Source organism: Pseudophryne corroboree, chromosome 5, assembly GCF_028390025.1.
Source record: "Pseudophryne corroboree isolate aPseCor3 chromosome 5, aPseCor3.hap2, whole genome shotgun sequence".
Lineage (NCBI taxonomy): Eukaryota > Metazoa > Chordata > Amphibia > Anura > Myobatrachidae > Pseudophryne > Pseudophryne corroboree.
In genome coordinates, this window is record NC_086448.1 from 256,955,229 (window position 1) to 256,977,272 (window position 22,044).

Sequence of the window (22,044 nt, forward strand, 5' to 3'; positions counted from 1 at the left end):
CGAGTATGTTAAAAAATGATTCTGACCTAAGTAAAAATCTGGAGAAGGAGGGTGGCTAGCCACTAGGACTACGGGTTTCTTTAAGTGTGGAAAAACGAGATGCACCACTTGCACCCATACTATGAATTGAACAAAAACCATCACTATAGATACAGATAAGGACATATATAGTATAAAAAGCTTTATCAATTGTGACACTGATTGGGTGATTTATATGCTACATTGTGGCTGCAATATGAGGTACATTGGTAGAACTACACGTCCCTTAAAAATTAGATTCATGGAACATCGACGTAATGTCATTAATAAGAAAATGGACCATAGTGTATCTCGACACTTTTTTGAACACCACCAAGGAGACCCAAGTACATTAAAAGTCACCGGATTAGAGCAGATTATAAAAACGAAACGAGGAGGTGATAGGTTTAAAATCCTCTGTAAACAAGAGGTTTTCTGGATATTTAAGCTCAATTCTTTACATCCCTATGGTCTCAACGAAGCAATAGAACTCAATTCAGTTTTATGATTTATTCTCATTTGTTGGTTTTTCCCTTTCTTCCCTTTCCCCCCTCCCCCCCTTTTTATTTTCACACAATCAGTCTGGTAGATATAGGAACTTGGGACAGTTATATCTATCTACCTTTGGGAGTTAGGACATATAACTATGGAATTTGGTTTAGTTATATATATGGATAGATTCTAAATAACTATTTAAAAGAGAAATGGGTATTATCATTATTTAGGAATTAAGTATTAAGATCTTCTTAAAAGAATATGCTCAAATTACATGAATGGAATATAGAATCAGTATGTATAAATATGCTTGTAATGATACTGGGAAATTAAATGTATACCACGAGAGGGAGCCATTGAGCGAAAGTATTTGTTTTATTGTGAGATGCCGTCTGTCTGACCACGTGACCTTATTTGTTTATTATCCACCGAGAAGATATAGACATGGGACCAGGAATACGTCCGTACATCGTTTGTAGTGTTGTTATTTTTGTTTTGTTATGTGATTACATCCAGAGTTGAGGATGGTCACATGATTAGAAGGATGATGTCACCGCAAGCCCCATTAGAGGTATAGGGGTTATGTATTTGAGAGTGTCTTCTCCGTTATGGGCTGCCGTCCGATCATGTGATTGCACCCACGTCACGGGTCTCTGTCCGATCATGTGACTATGCCCACGTGAACGGAAATATGACGTTGGTGGGCTGTAGTCACATGATTAGAAAGAGGACGTCATTATCAGCCCTAAAAGGTATATGGGAGCTATGTGTTTCCCCCGTCGTGAGTTGCCGTCCGATCACGTGATTATACGCACGTGACCGGAAGTATGACGTTGCCGGAAATCCAGATAAGGGCATAGATATGTGTCATACTATCCGGAAGTCTGAATAGGGATAACAGAGTTGTCATAGCAATGTATATTGTTGTGGACAACAGCCAATGACGAGCGAAAGAGCGATCATGTGACTAAGATCACATGATAGTTCCTTAGAATATATCAAATATAAAAAGGCTTTTTAAGTGGTTTACAAATTTCGTTTTTTAATTTGAAGATTAGAGTATCATATGGTTTGTTCTCCTGCTGCTTTCTAGAGAATTTAAGACTGTTTTAAATATGTTTATGTCATTAAGTTTGTTCAGGTGCTAATTATCTGTGTTATTGAATCCCCTATATAAGGGGTATTGAGCCTATAGTACACTACCTTTGATAAAGCTGCCAAACAAACAGTGAAACGCGTTAGATTGCCAGCCTATGACCAGGACGTCACCAGGCCAGTGATTGGGACCATCTGCAGCGGTCCATGGATTCGACCATCCATTGCTTTTCATAAATTAGGTTGCCAGCCTATGACCAGGACGTCGCCAGGCCAGTGATTGGGACCATCTGCAGCGGTCCATGGAATCGACCATCCATTGCTTTTCATAAATTTGGACATTTATGTTTGGGATGACCCACAGTGGTATTTAGAGCTCTTACCCATTCAATATTCACCCATCCGGACACCGATCCAGAATCCATTAATGTGGACGTTTAATAAAAGGAGAGAACCACCATTTACATTGGCGTAGGACAGAATCATCTTCACCTCGCTAGGTGGAATACCCGGCTATCTTTCCACTTGGGACCTGGTAATTATAAACTGGTTATCCGTGCATGGTCATTGCATGTTAAAGCATTGGAACATTCATAATTATCACTTGGCCTTTACAGAGTCCATGGAAAATCACATTGGTCATAATACTGGCATTGAGGCTTATTTTATTTGCATTTGATGTTTATTTGATTTTATGTGCATGTGTTTATGGTATTTAATATCATTTATTAAAATTTGTATATTTGTATGAATATTAGAACCTGGTAGCGCTGTTTTTATCCTTTTGCTTAGAATGCTGGGTGTGCTCACAGGTACCTCAAGGTCAGAGCAAGTCAGGATTAGTACCGTACCCTTTAGCAATAGATGAGGTACTCAAATTATGGGGAGGGAGACCGGTGGACAAGAAATTCAATATCTCTAGGCCCCCTAGTTTGAAGCTCCACCCGTATCATGTAGACAGGTCCTTATTGTGTTTTAATATTTCCAATTACCGAAAACCGGGAAATTGGGAAGTGATGTGGAATAACCAGACAATGACCTTTTCACACAGAGCTGATAGGATACCCATGGACTCTGAACTTGTATGCCAAATAGCCAACAGTGGGAGGTATTTTCGGTATAGGTATACTCGTGGAAGCAAGACCATGTGGGTTGGAAAAGTATCGTCAGGGTATTGTGCTCATATCATCCAGCCCGATACTTGTACTGAGCAGATGGGAGAACTAGGGATTGGTTTCTTTACTTGGAAAAATTGTAATATGGTGATGTTATATTTTGTCCCCTATGTTCTCCCAGATGATGCCTATTTCATATGTGGGAGGAAGGCATACAAGTGGCTTGCCATGAGCTCAGAGGGATTGTGTTATATTGGGAGAGTTCTGCCCGAGGTCATGACCATAACCCATGATAAGATGAAAGACGTTCACCGCAGTGCTCAGGCTCCTTATACTCATACTCACTATGAACACATCATCAAGAGACACCTCATAGATAGGACAGAGCACGCAGCCTCTGATTTGATCCACGAATCCACTGGGATTCAATTCCTTCTCGCATTAGACATCACCCATACTGCCAGAGGAATTATAAATTATAGGTATATCCATGCGCTAGCGAACTTGATAGATAATATCACTGAGATGTATGACGACACCTTCAGTTATATGGGAAGGGAGTTACAAGCTTACAAGCAGGAACTGATTCAGCACAGGATGGTCCTTAATTATATCACAGCCGTGACAGGTGGGTACGGTGTTACTCTGGCAACTCATTATGGTGTGAAGTGCTGTACGTATATTACGAACAGTACTGATGCCCCCACGGAGATCATCGATCAAAAGATGGACGATATCTTGCAGTTGAAGTGGGAGTTCAGGAGGAAGCACAACCTTACCTTAGCGACTGTGAGTAATGAACTGACCAGCTGGGTCTCATGGTTGAACCCACGAAATTGGTTCTCAGGTTTAGAAGAGTGGGCTCAAAATGTTATTATGAGTGTAGGGAAGTTTCTCTTTTGTATCCTGGGAGTCATCATAACTATTGGTTCGATATTTAGGTGTGTTCAAATTCTGACGCGGCGCAAGCACGGCACAAAGTTGATGAGTCTAAGGAGCGAGGGTGCTGTTATAGCAGCAGATTTAATTTATGACCCATCCATAGAGACAGTGTTATGATAAGGATTGCAAATGAATTTCATGGCCTGTTTCTTTCACCCATTTTTCATTTGTTTCCCCCTCTGCCCAGATACATCCATCCGGAAAAGACATCGGCCCTACCCAAAATGTTTATGTGAATGTATTTTAGATATGTGTCTTATCTTCATCTCTGCAACCTCCAGTTAACAGCACACATAGTCGACAGGTGATATCCACATATACTAGCACTCACATATGTTCCCCCTCCATGTATCATCAACTAAATGTGTACCCCATTTGTTGGAAGAAGAAGCTGAAAAGAGCTCGGTAGTGTTTGTTGACCCATTTACAGACCCTTAGTACGGGATGAGAAGGATTTAATGTATACTTCGCAGTACCTCGAAGCTTATTTAGAACATATACGGCACAATGATACATGCCCCTCAGACATGGATTCATACATACATGCTTTTTACTATCCCACTAGGTCATACATTTCCCACCTACAACTCTCCCCGATCATCAAAGCTTCTGTAGATATTGTATAGATATTTTTCTGTTTAGTGATTAGATAGTGGCAGTTATTGGTGACTGCCAAAGGGTGGACTGTCAAAGTCAAAAATATTGCAGTACATACATTACGTACAAACTACGCACAGATGGCCTCCGTGTGCGTACTTGCTCTGCCGTGCGTGCGCATATTCGCAATTTGCGTATGGTCGCTCCAGCGGAACTACGCATTAGCGCATGGTATGAGTATTTACGGTAGAGTTTGTGAACGCATGGAAAAGCCATCAAAACACATTACATATTTAATCCAAATAGTGCACATTTTACACATAGCGTCCCTGCACTACAGCAGCAAGTTACAGCAGTTTAAATGGTTTCAGAACAAAGGGATTCACCTTTACAGGATAGGAGGGGACAGAACAAGGTTATAAGGTGGTGTTTGGTATCCAGCCTTAGGGTATTTTAAGGGTAACATTCCGGTGTTGGTTTGAGGAAGATCGCATGTTCCTGCGGATAGTTATGTGCAGGAGCAGAATATAGATATAAACTGTATTTACTGTACATTATGTATGCGCCGGGAATCCAGAGGAGACCACCCACAAGAGCAGTTGGAACAGACATCGCCCACCTATTCAAACCGACCTATGACCTCTCCTGTACTGTAAATGACCATCCCTGTGTCCAATGGACAAATAAATTACAGTATCCATTGTGTTAAGTTTTGGATGAATTGTATAAAGAGAGCCTGCTACAGGCCTGGTCAGACACAAGACTCACAAAGTTATCTATTAGATGACCGAGGACCCCACCGGGTAGCGCGGCAAATACAATCACGTATGTACCATTGAATGTAGCCATTACTCTGTTGTATTGTAACCCCCTTTCAGTAATAATACGCTGTGGTGTCGGAACCCAGTGGTTTAACTACAAACTGGTGTCGTGTCTTTCTTTCCCTGCTAAGGTTTAAAGTGTATTAGCAGTGGCGGATCCAGAAAAAAATTACAGGGGGGGCACCATAAGGGGTTGGGCTATCAAGGAGGGGTGGAGTTAGAAGTGGAGTAGGTGTGACCAAGTTTCAGTGGGTGTGTCCAATTGTGTGACGGGTAACAGCAAAGACACAGTCACTATCCATGTGTACAGCAAAGTCTAAAGGGCCCCATACACTAGGACAATGGGAACCCGATTTCAACCGATTTCGGGCATTCGGCCCAATATATCGGATGAAATCGGGCATTTTGGAGGCGTTTCCAATCCGATCTGATGCGCGTTCCCGTGAGCATCAGATCGGATCCTCCAGATTGAATGTGCTGCACATTCAATCTGGTCCGACCCCACAGGCGTGGCTGGGATCGGCCAGGATCGCCCAAGATACATCGTATGCAAAAGGACAGCATGCGATGTATTTTGGCCGATCCTGCACCCCCCCTTCCTTCCCCTACCAGGAGTCTGCCGGGGTGATCGCGAGGGACATGTCACAGTAGTGTGTGGGGCCCTTTACAGAGGTAGCGTAAATCAAAAAACATAAGGAGTGTCAAGTCCAAAGCAGAGGTCAGGAACACGCAGGCAATAATGCAATAAATCAGGGTCTCAAAACATTGTCACATATCCAAAACCAAGGTCTGGGCAGGCAGTAAACAAGAGTCCCAAAAGTAGCCATGCAACTGTAGAATACCACCCAACAAATGCTCATCATTCTCTAATGTGTGCTCCTGACTAATTATGGATTATACACAGCAAGGTCCTCTACCCAGATTACATAATTTGCAATAAACACTAAACTGTATCAATTGCGACAAAATCAGGGCCTATTGCTAGCTACGTTATTTTGAGGTTCAGTTATACTTCTGCCCACAAAGATAAATACGGGTTTCATTCAGTGAACCCGAGAAGGAGCTTATGTAGTCACCCAGTAAAACACAGCGACACTCACCAGACACCAGTGACGTGCGGTGAGGTCCCTGGCTGGGGAGGCACTGAGGTTTTTTATATATATATATATATATATATATATATATACACACACACAGTGGTCGAAGTGGAAATTTTTAAGTGGGGGTATGGAGAAGTGAAGGTTGCAATTATGCGCGCACCTCCGGAAAAGGGTGTGTGGCCACTCAAACAGGGGTGTGTCCTTCAGTGTAGTAGGACCCCTTATACTATCTAGTACTGGCGCCCCTTTCACCTGATACCACACGGTATGAGCCGAAATTCACAATACAGCACACAGTATGAGCCGAAATTCATATTTTACCACACGGTATGAACCAAAATTCACATTACAGCACATGGTATGAGCCGAAATTCACATTACAGCACACCATTTGAGCTGAAATTCATATTTTACCACACAGTATGAGCCGAAATTCACATTACATTACAGCACACGGTATAAGCCAAAATTCACATTACAGCACACGGTATGACCCGAAATTCACATTACAGCACACAGTATGACCCGAAATTCACATTATAGCATACGGTATAACCCACAATTCAGGGACAGGGAGAGAGTGACAGCAGGGACTGAGAGAGTGACAGCAGGGACATAGGGAAGCAGGGGAACATTACCTGATATGTGCAGCGGAGGTGCGGAAGGGACTGTGGTTGTCGGTGGCAGATGAGCCCATGATCTGCGGGGAATGCGGCAGTACTAAGCTGTCCTTTGTTGCTGCGGCGTTGATGCCCCTCTGACCACCGCCAGTTGTTGTCTGCGCTGGTCAGCTTTCAGTGGCGGTGCAGCTTGCGGCAGTGAGCGGCGGGCAGCTGTGATACAAATATATCTTTTTGTTTACATTTATTTTTTTTATTTTTCCCTGTCCCTGCAGTCCAAGTGATCTGAGGGTGAGCTGCAGTCCAAGTGATGTTGCCCAGATCACTTGGACTGCAGCTCACCCCCAGATCACTTGGACTGCAGCTCACCCCCAGATCACTTGGACTGCAGCTCACCCCCAGATCATCTGGGGGAGAACTGCAGTCCAAGTGATCTGGGGGTGAGCTGGCCAGACCCTTCCCACCCCACAACTGCCCCCCCCCACCTCCGCCCCCTCGCCTGGGTGGTCAGCGTGCTGACCCCAGCTCTGGTGCTCCCGTTATCTCTGGAGCTGCCACTGCTGTAGGCAGCTCTAACAACGGGTCCCACCGCCGCTGCCCACACGCCGCGCTCCTGTAGTTGTGGCTCTACTGTAGCGCCGGGTCCCGCCGGGTCCTGCCGCTGCCGCCCCACCCCCCCCCACTGCTAATAGTGATTAAAAGTTTTAAAATGCATAGTATAATATAAAGAGATTACGTATGACACAGAAAATGTGTCATAAGTATTTTCTTTATATTATTTTAATCATTAATGGCTCATAAATGGCAGGGGTGGCACTGCCTCCCCTGACTGCACGTACCTGCCAGACACACACTCACAACCAGTGCAGAATGCAGGGCCAGGATTCTTCTTGGCCTGGGCGTCCAGTCCGCAGCACCTGCGCAGCGTACATCTACTTTTGCACACAAAAAAAACAGTTTTGGCACTGCGCTAAAGAGAGAAAATAGGTTAAACTGTAAAGTGCTGCTGCAAGGAGTGGGGCTACTACCTAGCTCCACTAACTTATGAACACAAAAAAACAAGATCTTTCCCCAGCGCACAGTACAGGGTATACCATAAGGAAAAATAAACCAAATTTGTTTCAATTCCTTAAATTTCTTTTTTATTCGATAATTCAAGAGAGGTTTAATATTCAGTTAAAAATACATATCAATGAAAAAGGTGACTGCCTATTACCAGTAAACATACATATAACAATCACAAACACAGAAAAAACATATAGATGGGGATTTTTAAAAATAAATATTCACTATACCCCACTGGTCTCCAGTGCAAAAAATGAAATGCAACCAATTCTCATAGGTTGGATGCGCTGCTCTGCGGCTTACTCCTTCTATGTTAATAGGTAATGACCACAGAATACCTGTAGGGATGTGCACAACCTGTTTGGAAAAATCATCTACCTCTACAAGTGCAGTTGTATAACTGGGAGTGTGCCCCCCCCCCCCCCTTAAAGAAGGACTGTGACTTTAAGAGGAATTCTGTGGTCATTACCTATTAACATAGAAGGAGTAAGCCGCAGAGCAGCGCATCCAACCTATGAGAATTGGTTGCATTTCATTTTTTGCACTGGAGACCACTATACCATCGTGGGGTATAGTGAATATTTATTTTAAAAAATCCCCATCTATATGTTTTTTCTGTGTTTGTGATTGTTATATGTATGTTTACCGGTAATAGGCAGTCACCTTTTTCATTGATATGTATTTTTAACTGAATATTAAACCTCTCTTGAATTATCGAATAAAAAAGAAATTTAAGGAATTGAAACCAATTTGGTTTATTTTTTCTTATGGTATACCCTGTACTGTGCGCTGGGGAAAGATCTTGTTTTTTTACATCTACTTTTGGTGTCTGCCCTGGCTGGGACCCTCAGCGGCGGATGGCGGTGTACTGTAATTCCAGGGGCTGGCGGTGCGCTGTCCCGAACCCCCGGCGACAGTGCGCTGTGTGTGGGTGGGCTGGCGTTCCGCTGTCCCTCAGCGGCGGTGGCGACTGTTTGCTGTCCCGAACCCCCGGCGGCAGTGCGCTGTGTGTGGGTGGGCGGGCTTGCGTTCCGCTGTCCCTCAGCGGCGGCGGCGTGCTGTCCCAGACCCCCGGCGGCAGTGCGCTGCGCTGTGTGTGGGTGGGCTGGCGGTGAGCTGTCCCTTAGCGGCAGCGGCGCTGCGGTGGGATTGAATCTGGAAGCTCCACCTCCAAACATGCAGGAAGGTGGAGCAGCTGACAGGGGAAGAATTACAGCGGCTGACTGTGACTGACATCCAGCAGCCTGATCATTGATTCGGGCGGGTGTGCGGACATTATTTGACTGCACAGTAAAAAAAAAAATGACAGGGGGGGCACGTGCCTTGGTGCCCCCCCCCTAAATCCGCCACTGTGTATTAGTATCGCATTGCACTCTAATAGCGTAAAAAGTACGTAGAGTGTGTATTAAGTATAGTGGCCGCAGCGGCTCCATGGTAAAGTGTATTTAAGGTGTGTTTAAGGTATAGCTTTCATTCCTGTATATAAATCAGCATTCTCAGTGGGCAAACTCCTCGTAATGTCTATTCTACTTCCTAGCAAAGTATGTGAAACAGCTGATACTAGGGAGTTGGGCTGCTGATGGGGCTGCTGTGAGGTTTCAGGATAAGTACCTGACAAGTGTCTTCGATTCCAACCCCTGCAGTGGCTCCCGGCCATTGTCTCTGTGCTCTCTGGGGCTGGACTCGGTCAGTGGGATGCCAATGTATGTGGCTAGGGGTTTCAGACGTCGCCTCTGAACCCCCTTCTCGGCTCTCTAGGCTGAAGTCAGCTCTGACTCTCGGCTCGCCTCCGTTCCACCCCTTCGCCAGGTTGCTGCCCCACAAGCCGCGCCTCTGCTCCGTCTCTTGGGCTGGCTGCTATTCACAAGCTGCGCCCCTGCTCCGCCTCCGATCTGGCTGCTGCCCACAAGCCGCGCCTATACTCCACCTCCGGACCCACCTCCGGACCGCCCGCCAGCTAGCCGCACCTCCACACTGTCCCGTTAAGTGGCTCGTCCGGGTAGCTCCGCTGGCCGCCGCCGGACGCTCTCTCCCTCACGCTGCCTGCTGGGGGATGCGGTAGTTTCTTGGCGCCCCTCTTGTAAAACAAAGGCACCAGAGCTGCGCCATCCTGTTTCTCTCCTTGCGGGGAGACTCCGGGTAAGTGCGCAGTTTTCTTTTTTTCCATTAACCTCTGCCCGGGGGCACGAGTTTCCGTGTAGCCAGCGCGTGGATTCAATCCAACAGTCTATATCCACGCGCTGGCTCCCTGCACTAGTTCAACTACAGCCACCAGTATACACTATACGTGGCCACGGGCACTCACTTTTCCACTGTCCAATGTACACAGATTGTATTGCACAGAGCATCTGTGCTATTATATATGTATTTACAAATATTATTTTTCAAAGGGCCTAATAACAATGGGGGTCATTCCGAGTTGTTCGCTCACAAGCTGATTTTTGCAGATTTGCTCACGCTAAGCCGCCGCCTACTGGGAGTGAATCTTAGCTTCTTAAAATTGCGAACGATGTATTCGCAATATTGCGATTACACACCTCGTAGCAGTTTCTGAGTAGCTCCAGACTTACTCGGCATCTGCGATCAGTTCAGTGCTTGTCGTTCCTGGTTTGACGTCATAAACACACCCAGCGTTCGCCCAGACACTCCCCCGTTTCTCCAGCCACTCCTGCGTTTTTTTCCGGAAACGGTAGCGTTTTTTCCCACACGCCCATAAAACGGCCTGTTTCCGCCCAGTAACACCCACTTCCTGTCAATCACATTACGATCTCCAGAACGAAGAAAAAACCTTGTAATGCCGTGAGTAAAATACCAATCTTCATAGCAAATTTACTTGGCGCAGTCGCAGTGCGAACATTGCGCATGCGCACTAAGCGGAAAATCGCTGCGATGCGAAGATTTTTACCGAGCGGACAACTCGGAATGACCACCAATAAGCAGAAACTCCACAGTCAGGTGGGATGCGGTGGGGTTGTCACATACCACCCCAGTAGAACGATGCGTGTCCTCACGCATTTGACCATTCTGACATACAATACAGAAACTAATCTTACAATTGATAAGGATTAATTACAGATAGTAATACCATACTCATATATATATATACCAGAGTGATTTAATCTCGATACCTTAAAGGTAATGTACCTCGGGTACTGCGTTTTGGTCTCCAATTTACTGGGGTAAGCATCTCCCCCTCTTCCGAAACACTTTTACTACAAGCGGAGTCATTACACTCAAGGGACCCTTCCTCTATGGGGTCTGGAGCTATAGATTCTACCAACCTTGGCATAGTAGGACCGTCCATGAACAATAAGAGCTCCATGGGATCATGGAATGGTATGAGCTTTGAAGCTCCCTGACCGTCTGCTACAGGCACGGTTCATCCTTTCTCAGGAACTGTTGCGGTACAAGGTTTGATTTGTTCACGGGACACGACACTGACTGGTCCCTCCAGATCGCGGCGGATTTTGTAAGTATAGTGTTCACCGCCCGGAACACCGATCACGACATAGGAAAGGCTTTCCCACAACGTATCCAATTTACTATGGCGATGGTTCCATTTTCTCCAGACCCTATCTCCGACTTTTATAGGCATGGGCCAGCTACGTGCATTATAATTTCCTTCTTGACGCTGATGGACCACCCCTAGTCTTTTTTCCACAATTGCTTGGGCTTTTTTATTCTCCGTTGGTGCTCACAGACCCAGTCAGTCTGGGGGTTATCAACACGAATCTCCATAGGTAACAATTCTAAGTTCTGAGGCAACTTTCCTCGCCGGCCAAACATCAGGTAGTAAAGCGTAAACCCTGTGGAGCAATGTTCCGTATTGTTATACAGATACGTAAGCTCCTGAAGTAGAGTTGGCCATTTGGCCCAATCCCCCATCGGCAGACTCCTCAACATACTAATGATGGTTTGATTAGCTCGTTCGCACAGGCCATTCTCCTGCGGGTGGTAGACTGTAGTTCTCGCTTTCCGACAACCATAATAAGAACAAAGTTCTTGAAAAAGTTGTGATTCAAACGCAGGACCTTCATCCGTCAGGATGCAATCAGGAGATCCATAAGGCCTAGCGAAATGTTTGAGGAACAGTTCAGCGGTGGTCTTTACTGTAAGGTCTTTAGCTGGTACCATAACCAGGAATTTACTATAATGGTCAGTCATAGTCAAGGCATACTGATACCCGCTGGGGCTAGGTTCGAGCTTCACGTGGTCCATAGCGACAATTTGCAATGGGTATCTACTTTTAATGGGGTGTAATGCATCTTTCTGACTAGCATCTGGATGTCGCTTGAGACTGCACGGTACACAGTTTCGGCACCACCTTTAATGTCTTCTCTCATGCCAATCCAGAAGTATCTCTTTCTTAATATTGCTTCTGTCTTTTGCATGCCGAAGCGCCCGGATTGATCATGATAGGCTGTCAATAGTAAGGTGGCCTGCCCTCTGGGAACGACAATTTGAGTAACCATCTGATGAGTGCCAGGGTCTGTGTTGACTCGCACTAGGAGATCTCGTCTCAGCTGGATACGATCCCGATGTTGCAGCCATTTTATCAATTCTGGATCAGCTTCAGCTCTCTGTACTCGATTTAACCGGCGGTTCTGTTGGAGTAAAGCTACTAGTTCCCTTAACATGGGGCTTTGTCGTTGAATACTTGGTCAGTCGCCGGTGGCTGGGTCACTTGGTGAGTCTTTAACCTGTGAATCAATGACGGCAGATAAAGGGTCAGATGTGGCAGTTCGACTCATTCCACCAAATTTTAACGCTGGAATCTCGATATCTTTATCAACATCTTCACCTTTTTCTGCGATATCCGTAGTTGGCAGCCGCGATAGGGCATCAGCATTGCCATTCGATTTCCCACTTCTGTAAGAGACCGCATAATTGATGTTGGCTAGACGGGATACCCATCTTTGTTCAAGGGCTCCCAGTCGAGCGGTGGACAAATGGGCCAACGGATTGTTATCCGTCATGATGATGAACGGGGTGGCGGCCAAGTAATCCTTAAATTTTTCTGTGACGGCCCAGACAAGAGCTAACAATTCCAGCTTGAAGGTGCTATAATTTTCACTGTTCTGCTCGGTTTTGCGAAGGCTCCAGCTAGCATAGGCAATAACTCGCTCCCGTCCATTCTGTCTCTGGGATAAGACAGCCCCCAAGCCACGGTGACTGGCATCGGTGTATACTTCAAAGGGTTTATCATAGTTGGGATAAGCGAGCAGCGGAGCCTCCGTCAATGCAACTTTCAGTTGGTCGAAGGCCTTTTGATGTTCCTCTCTCCAATCTATGAAAGACGAGCCCCTTTTCTCAACACCCGATCTGCCTCTTTGGAGTTCGTGTAATGGGGTGGCTACTCAGGCAAATTGTTTAATGAAACACCTGTAATAACCGATGAATCCTAGGAAACTTTGGACATCCCGGACTGTTCGGGGTACCGGCCAACCTTGTACAGCATTGATTTTCTCCGGGTCAGGCATCACTCCTTCGGCACTGACAACATGACCAAGATACCGAACCTATGGTTTAAGTAGATGGCATTTGGCTGGTTTGAGCTTCAGTCCAGCACTAATCAGTAAATTGAATATCTCCTCCAAATGCCTGAGGTGATCCTCGTAACTTCAAAAAGGTGATGACATCGTCGATGTATAACAATACGGTCTCAAAATTGTGATGGCCAAGATAATGTTCCATGACCCGCTGGAAGGTAGCTGGTGCGTTACAGAGTCCGAAAGGCATCTGATTAAATTCAAATAGGCCCATTGGGGTGGTGAAGGCCGTCGTTTCTCTATCTTCAGGGGCCATTTGAATATGCCAGAACCCGCTGGTAAGATCTAACGTGGAGAAGTAGGCGGCCGTTTTCAAGGCCGTTAAGGACTCTTCGATTCTTGGGAGTGGGTAAGCATCCTTATGAGTGACAGCATTTAATCTGCGATAATCTACGCAGAATCAGAGGCTGCCATTTTTTTTCTTCATGATCACAATCGGTGCTGCCCACGGACTGTGGCTCTCTTGAATTACTCCAGCCTCTTTCATCTCGGCGAGCATGTTTCTCACAGGCTGATACATGGTCGGAGGTAAAGGGCGATGCCTCTTTAATCGGAGGAGTTTTTCCTGTAGGTATTCGATGAAATACTTTCTCGGCCTTGCCGAAATCAGAGGGGTGTTGACTAAAAACCTCAGCGTTTCATCATACCACCTGAAGTACTCCCTCTCGTTGAGCATCTGATGTCTCCTCATCGCCGATCTGCACGTCGGTCTACCATGGAGTTCCCGTATCTTTGATGGACTCCTTCGCTGATGCCTCACCTGAAGTTGTGATCCCACTCTGTCCCACAATATCTTGGAAGTCTACTTGACTTACCCTGGCTACTGGGTAGTGTTTGTAGAGTCGGATAGGGTAGTTATGCGGGTTGAGCACGCGCACAGGTACCCGTCCATGTTCTAAGATCGCCAATGTTCTTGCTACAGCAAAAGGCTGCTGTCCATCATGGTCGCAAGATTCTACAAGAACCTCATAATTACGTCCCAGGGGACCTATCCTGGTCTTACATCACACCACCTGCTCGGACTTGGACTCTAACAAGATTGGTTGCTGATCGGTAACTCGGGCCTTTCCAATCTCTCCCCAAATGTTGGCAAACCTCCTCTGCTTCTCAAGTAATCGGACTGTCTGTTGTAAGGCCCTCCGCTCTCTGGGAGCCGCAGTCCTCATCTCGCATCGTAAAGCTTCCACTAATTCGTCGGGGCAGTTCTTCAGGATATTCATGCCTAAGATAATCGGAGGTAAATGTATACTAGGTACAGTGGTAACTAGGCACCCTTGCCGATGCAACTTGGCCTTCCCTATCCTCATATCGGGTTCCCAATATCCTCGGTTGGCTGTCCGTTGCTGGCCAGTAGATGGAGCTAGGTAGTTGGTGGAGTTACGATGGTGTCCTCGTCCCAATTTTGAAGGAACTCTGGGAGGCGGATAGGAGATACTTGAGAACCCATATCCAGGAGAGCCGGCACTTCGACCCCATTAATCCGAATCTTCAGATGTGGGCACTCACCAACATACCTGGGCCACCACTCCTGCAATGATGGACCGGTTACTCGGCTTCCTCCCGAGGGTCGGTCCCTTGCCTCAGGGTCTCCCTGTTTAAATTTACATTAGGGTAGTTTCGCTCGACATGTCCACTATGTTGGCAACCCCTGCAGCTCGGTCTCCCCTGGGAGTCAAATTGATCCGTGGGTCGTCGGCCCGACTCTCTGGGTATGTCCCAACGAGGTTGATTACGGCAACTGCACCCTTGACGCCATTCTCTTCGCCGATTATCAACTTGCCCAACGCTTAACCCGTCTATTCGTTGATTCATCTGAGCCAAATTCAGCGTGAGCTCCGTAAGCTTACTGCCAAGCATACTGATAGGGTCTGTTCCTGCTGGGACTTGGGCCTGCTGAGAGACGGCCCCCTTTGGTATCAGGGTCTCGAACCTGGGGCACACTTTATCTTCGTGTGCACTCTCCTCGTCAAGTTTTTCAGCTGCCGGTTCGTGATCAGCTTCGTCACTTTGGTTTAACCGAAGGATTTGGAGGATTGCCTCCTTAAATTCAGAAAATTAGCAATTTGGCTGTTGACGCTTCCACATTCGTAACTGAGAGCGAGTCGTCTCCCCTTGAGCTCCTGCTATGAATAAATTAGAGTATCGTCGGCCAGGACAATCTCATAGGCATCGAGGATTTTTACCACTTTAATTTCCTCCTGTAGTCCCAGGGCGAAGTCCCGCAGTGATTTGTTGGGTCGCTGCTTCCTTCCATAAAGGCGGCTTTTGACCTCCGCTATTGTTTTGGAATCGAATCTACTCCCAAGTTTTTGGAAAATATCTTTCACCGTCTCTTTTTCCTCATCCTCCCAGGCCTTCACCTCACATAACGCAGAGCCTGTCAGTTGTCCCATCACAATCTCCACTTGTTAATTCTTACTAAGTGAGTATAGCCGAAACAAAGAATATGTTTTGACCTTGAACTCCTTAAGAGTGCTGGAGCCAGATTTCGTACATTTACGGAGTATGTAGGCAACCACGGGGCCCCAAAATAGTACGGCATAGTTATAGGTGATGCCGTCGTGGTAGTAGTTGAAGTTGAATTTTCCTTTCTGGGGACAATGGGAGAAGCCTCCTGCCTGATGTCGATGCGGGGGTTTGTGGATCCAACATTTTACAGATATCCTGTTAGTGGACGCCAAAAATATTTGTAATAACCTGGGTATTTTAGGTCACGTAGTTACAAGTGTGACTACACTGCACTATTTCTGTTGCTTCTCCAGCAATTATGTACTGATGTCACCGTTACCTTATGATCCACAAGTATTCCGTTTGTTTTACCTTCGAATCCTACTCCGAAGTATCGCAGGAATTTCACACTGTTCAGTGATGAAGGTGGGTTCCAAACGATGTATTTAATGAAATTTGTTCTTTACAACAAGAGAATTTAAGGCACGCACAAGAAATGGGTTATATAACCATTACAACTCAGCCTAAAGTGTCGATGACAATATAGAACATTAAAACCATATTTATTTTGCTGGAACTCTTGTCTGTATTCATAACGACTCTTCGTCGTATCAGGTTCCCTAAATGCAAAATAATTAAATAAAGTCTTACACATCTACTATACAATAAACTTCAAGTGAATTACCATGTATGTTACTTTCTCTATAAATCAAGTAAAGCAGTACCGTTACAACTTTGCTACCAAGTACGTAAGTTAGTGTGGCTGCTGCCAACTAGTTAGGTAGCTACCTTGACCCCAATATTATGTCCCAGTCGGTTGGAGTACTCTTTACCTTACATTGGTGCACATTAGAGTAGTACGCTGATAAAGACACTCCGGTAAGTCTGAGTCACTGGGGAATGGGGCTTGTCTCGTGTAGGAGGTGATAAATAAAGCTTCTAAGTAAGCAACAATAAAGTCGAAAAATCTCTCCGTTATGGGTTTGGGGTAGACTTTTGATACAACTTCCGTCAAAAGTGCCTAGCAAAACTAAACGGGACCAGTCAGATTTGATCCAGAATCCCTGTCCTCATGCAAACCTCGGTAAGCCTAGTTATACTGAGTGAAAATGATATCTCTGGATTTCTTTGGTAATTCTGCTCTGATTCTGCCGATGCTCCACCAAAGCCTCACAAAGAATGCTCCTTATCAGCCTACAACGGAGTCTGTGTAAACTCTCATCAGGCAACAACGGATAATGACTTCCGGACTGGCAGCGTTTATTATTACGTTTGGGCCGAAGGATGCTCCTAGCCCCCGCTGAAAACGATTACACAGATTTTGTGGGCGCTGTAACCGATACTCTGTTGCTATTGCTATAAACTTGTTTGGAGGACTTCCTTCTGTTTAAACATATAAAGGATATATAAATAGGCGTAGGACAGTATAAGTTCAGCGGTGACTACTGTGTTACAGTACTTGTCATCCTTCAGGAAACTTCACTAGGTATAGAGGTTTGATGCATGGATCTGTGTCTCTAGTTTAGGTAGGAGTTTATGGATCCTATCAGTCCTGGGAAGTCTTAAGCTGCAGAGGGCGTATAGCATGTATGTGGGCAAACTCCTCGTAATGTCTATTCTACTTCCTAGCAAAGTCTGTGAAACAGCTGATACTAGGGAGTTGGGCTGCTGATGGGGCTGCTGTGAGGGTTCAGGATAAGTACCTTATAAGTGACTTCGATTCCAACCCCTGCAGTGGCTCCTGGCCGTTGTCTCTGTGCTCTCTGGAGCTGGACTCGGTCAGTGAGCTGCCAATGTATGTGGCTAGGGGTTTCAGATGTCGCCTCTGAACCCCCTTCTCGGCTCTCTAGGCTGAAGTCAGCTCCGACTCTCGGCCCGCCTTCGTTCCGCCCCTGTGCCAGGTTGCTGCCCCACAAGCCGCGTCTCTGCTCCATCTCTTGGGCTGGCTGCTATTCACAAGCTAAGCCCCTGCTCCGCCTCTGATCTGGCTGCTGCCCACAAGCCGCACCTATACTCCGTCTCCGGACCCACCTCCGGACCGCCCGCCAGCTACCCGCACCTCCACACTGTCCCGTTGACTGGCTCATCTGGGTAGCTCCGCTGGCCGCCGCCAGACGCTCTCTCCCTCACGCTGCTTGCTGGGGGATGCGGTAGTTTCTCGGCGCCCCTCTTGTAAAACAAAGGCACCAGAGCTGCGCCGTCCTGCTTCTCTCCTTGAGGGGGGACTCCGGGTAAGTGCGCAGATTTCTTTTTTTCCATTGACCGCTGCCCAGGGGCACGAGTTTACGTGTAGCCGGTGTGTGGATTCAATCCAACGGTCTATAACCACGCTCTGGCTCCCTGCACTAGTTCAACTACAGCCACCAGTATACACTATACGTGGCCATGGGCACTCACTTTTCCACTGTCCAATGTACACAGATTGTATTGCACAGAGCGTCTGTGCTATTATATATGTATTTACAAATATTATTTCGCAAAGGGCCTAATAACAATAAGCAGAGACTCCACAGTCAGGTGGGATGCGGTGGGGGTATCACAAAAGGTGGGTGTTACAGGTGAAGACCTTTATTAGTGACGGTAGAAATGCTATCACTTCTCACTGGTTTTATTCAACAGTTGGGTAGGAGGCTAATGAGTTGTAAATTGTCATATGTTGTCAAGTGACACATTGGTTGGCCTACACTCTCATAGAACCGAGACTAATGGCTACTATTGTTCTGTAGGAACTTGGGGCCTAATTTAGACCTGATTACAGCAGCAAATTCGTTTTTCTAATGGGCAAAAGCATGTGCACTGCAGGGGAGCAGATATAACATGTGTAGAGAGAGTTAGATGTGGATGGGTTATTTTGTTTCTGTGCAGGGTAAATATTGGCTGCTTTATTTTTACACTGCAATTTAGATTTCAGGTTGAACACACCCCACCCAAATCTAACTTTCTCTGCACGTTACATCTGCCCCACCTGCACTGCACATGTGGGGTAATTCAGAGTTGATCGCAGCAGCAAATTTGTTAGCAATTGGGCAAAACCATGTGCACTCCAGGGGAACAGATATAACATGTGCAGAGAGAGTTAGATTTGGGTGAGTTATTTTGTTCCTGTGCAGTGTAAATACTTATTCCTTATTTTTACAATGCAATTTAGATTTCAATTTGAACACATACCACCCAAATCTAACTCTCTCAGCACATGTTATATCTGCCCCCCTGCAGTGCACATGGGCCCTCATTCTGAGTTGTTCGCTCGTTGCCGATTTTCGCAACGCAGCGATTAGGTGGAAAATGCGCATGGGCATGGTACGCATCGCGCATGCGCTTAGTAATTTAACACAAAACTTAGTAGATTTACACAAGACCGACCAACGTTTTTTCATCGCTGGAGGGATCGTAGTGTGATTGACAGGAAGTGGGTGTTTCTGGGCGGAAACTGGACGTTTTCAGGGAGTGTGCTACAAAACGCAGGCGTGCCAGATAAAAATGCAGGAGTGGCTGGAGAAACGGAGGAGTGGCTGGCCGAACGCAGGGTGTGTTTGTGACGTCAAACCAGGAACTAAACGGACTGAGGTGATCGCAGTCTAGGAGTAGGTCTGGAGCTACTCAGAAACTGCTGCAAATTATTTAGTAGCAGTTCTGCTAATCTTTCGTTCGCTATTCTGCTAAGCTAAGATACACTCCCAGAGGGCGGCGGTCTAGCGTTTGCAATGCTGCTAAAAGCAGCTAGCGAGTGAACAACTCATAATGAGGGCCATGGTTTTGTCCAACTGCTAACAAATTTGCAGCTGCGATCAACTCTGAATTACCCCCATGGTTTGCCCATTAGAGAACAAATTTGCTGCTGCGATCAGGTCTAAATTAGGCCCTCAATTATAAGTGTCAGAATAAAGATGTGTGTATTAATTGTATTCCCACATGTTCATATTATTCTAATTACAAATGCTGTGTGAAGCAGAAATGACTTTGACCACATGTAAAATGCTCAAAATATTGAGGGTAATTCCAAGTTGATCGCAGCAGGATTTTTTTTTTAGCAATTGGGCAAAACCATGTGCACTGCAGGGGAGGCAGATATAACATTTGCAGAGAGAGTTAGATTTGGGTGGATTAGTTTGTTTCTGTGCAGGGTAAATACTGGCTGCTTTATTTTTACACTGCAAATTAGATTGCAGATTGAACACACCCCACCCAAATCTAACTCTCTCTGCACATGTTATATCTGCCTCCCCTGCAGTGCACATGGTTTTGCCAAATTGCTAACAAAAATCCTGCTGCGATCAACTTGGAATTACCCCCATTATTCTATGAAAAAGTCTGAATTGTTTATGTTAGCAGAACAAACTGAATGCAAGATTATACCATGTCACATTGTGTTAGATTGTTCTCCAAATAATATTTTTTGTACTTTCTTTATATGGCCTCTGGTAATTCAAAGAATCTTTTGAAATTGTCTTTCTAATTTCCATGACAAGTAACTATTTGCAAACACAGGTACAGAACAGGTTTCTGTGAGGGTCTTAGTTTTAGTGACAATCAAAACTATATTTACCTAGTGGTTTATTTTTGTTAGAGAGATTACTTATAACTGTTGATCCCTGTGCATTTGGTCATAGGCTTGATTGATTCAACACAGTTTTAATTACACACAAAAACAGAAATCAGCACATATTTGTAATTTATTAAACTTTTAATTTAATTTCAATTCAATTTCACAACATTAAAAATGCATAAGTGGAATTACATTGTGATCTCACAATACTCCAAGTATAATACAAATGAATAAGACTAAACAAAATATCAAAAATCTAGCCATCACAGAAGGAAATAAACTATTTTGTAACCTGCTGGTGTGACATTTCACTCAACCTGCTGGTAGGACATTTAAACCTGCTGGAAGGGCAATTAATGCAACCTGCTGGTCTGGGGGAGATTTATCACACCTTGGAGAGATAAAGTGCAGAAGATGACCAATCAGCTTCTGTCATGTTACAGGCTGTGTTTGAAAAATGACAGGAGCTAATTGTTTGGAACTTTCTCTCTCAGTCTCTCCAAGGTTTGATGCATCCTCCCTTGTTATCAAATGTGTGTTGTCAGATGTCTGTTGCTGTTTATTCTCTTTGCATTGTTACATGTATTTCTTGACCTGGATACACATCAGAACAATGTGTTCCCGGCCTATCACTGGCCAACAGGCCGACATATCGCACCATGCGTACACATGGCACAATACAGTAGTACGATGGCATGATGTACCATACCATTCTGCATTTTGCAGCCTAGCATTGTACATTCTTTTATTTATATATTAATAAACAGTTTCTTATACAGTGCAGCATATTTCATTGTGCTTTACAATTGGAACAACAATGATGAAACAAAACTGGGTAATAACAGACATACATAGAGGTAGGATTGTCCTGCTCGCAAGCTTACAATCTATGGGGAAATATCTCCCATAAGCTTTAGGGGCTATGATTGCTTTAGGGGCTATGATTTTTAGCACTCCTGCCACCAGCTGAGGCTACAATGATAGGTCCCTTAAAAAGAAAGAAAAATGTTCTATGTCATCAGTGTAAGTTTTAATTATTTTTCAGCATCTCCTTTGAGTCTTTTTTTATTGGGTCCCCAAGTACAGTACTTCATGTGTTTTTGTAACCCCTGTGTATCCCCTGTGCTTGAGTCTTTTTTACCTATTTGGTGGTTCTCTGCAACAGGGGACCTCGGAAACATTTGAGCCTCCCTGGGCAGACAGTGCCTTGATCTGGTATTCAATATTCATACAGTGCCTTGATAAAGTATTCACCCCCCTTGGCTTTTTACCTATTTTGTTACATTACAACCTGTTATTTATTTATTTTTTTAATCTGAATTTTATGTGATGAATATGCATCAAATAGTCTAAGTTGGTGAAGTGAAATGAGAAAAATTTATATAAAAAATAATTTGTATAAATAAAAAATTTGAAAATTGGCATGTGCATATGTATTCACCCCCTTTGCTATGAAGCCCCTCAAACGTTCTGGTGCAACCAATTACTTTCAGAAGCCACAATTAGTGAAATGAAGTCCACCTGTGTGCAATCTAAGGGTGAGATTCAAATGATATATCACGCCCAATTTCCTTTCTAAACGATCTCCGTTATCGCACATATTGCACCCATAGAAATCAGGTTTAGCTGTGTA